Below are 773 nucleotides of genomic sequence, written 5' to 3' on the forward strand. Positions count from 1 at the left end.
CATATGGAGGAAGCAAACTTCAGGCCTCTGTACCAGTAGTGGAGTGGCTTGCTACTTAAAATCAGAAAAGGAAAATGGAGCAAGGCAAGGGAGAAAGAAGTTGTCCCCTCTTCTATGGTAACCCGCCGCCGGTCATATCGAGTGCTCCGCCCGCCACCGCATATGTATAAAAATAGGGAGCGGGGAAGGAAGAACAACCGTTTGACTTTGGCACACGAGGTGGCGGGTTTGGCTGGGTAACATAATGGAAATGTATCGGACTGCAAATCCTGGAATGACGGTTCGACCCCGTCCTTGGCCTCGGGGAGTGGCGAGCAGCACGGAACTTTCATTAATCAAATGGCATAAAGAAAAGGGGGGCTTTCCTTTGTTAGAAATCCACAGACAACATTCTGGAACTTCCAAACCAAAGAAATGCAACATGAGAAGTTTTACGTTACGCTTCAATAGAATTAATTCGGTAAGGGTAGAATACGCCCCATGGTCGATCGAAGGTCCTGTGCCACTTGAACTCAAATCTATCTTACCTTCCATCCATCTTTGTCCAGCCAGCCTGCTCATAAAATAAATGTTAGACCAACCAATCTCAGGGCTGACACAACCGAATTGGTTGAGGAAAAGGAAACCCCAGCGACCAAGCACTCCCGCCTCCAAAAGCGGAGACCGAACAACCGCCAGGTTGTCGAAGACACGTCTGAAGAGGAGGCGGGCGCCCTCTAAGTTGACCACCCTACCCACTAATGGACTCTGAGGGGGGCAGGCGAACGGGAACC

At 50.1% G+C, this 773-nt stretch overlaps 1 protein-coding gene across 1 annotated transcript in view; it reads right to left on the reverse strand.

Annotated features, from left to right (window-relative positions):
- Positions 1–720: 720 nt before the first annotated feature.
- Positions 721–773, reverse strand: part of LOC131634064 (NADH-ubiquinone oxidoreductase chain 6) — an 18,509-nt gene continuing 18,456 nt past the window's right edge. Inside the window, exon 1 of the mRNA XM_058904745.1 lies at positions 721–773. This exon is cut by the window's right edge and continues 18,456 nt beyond it. The gene's annotated coding sequence lies outside the window, so the exon portion shown is untranslated.

This window comes from Vicia villosa, unplaced genomic scaffold (genome assembly GCF_029867415.1).
Source record: "Vicia villosa cultivar HV-30 ecotype Madison, WI unplaced genomic scaffold, Vvil1.0 ctg.001217F_1_1, whole genome shotgun sequence".
In the NCBI taxonomy this organism is placed as follows: domain Eukaryota; kingdom Viridiplantae; phylum Streptophyta; class Magnoliopsida; order Fabales; family Fabaceae; genus Vicia; species Vicia villosa.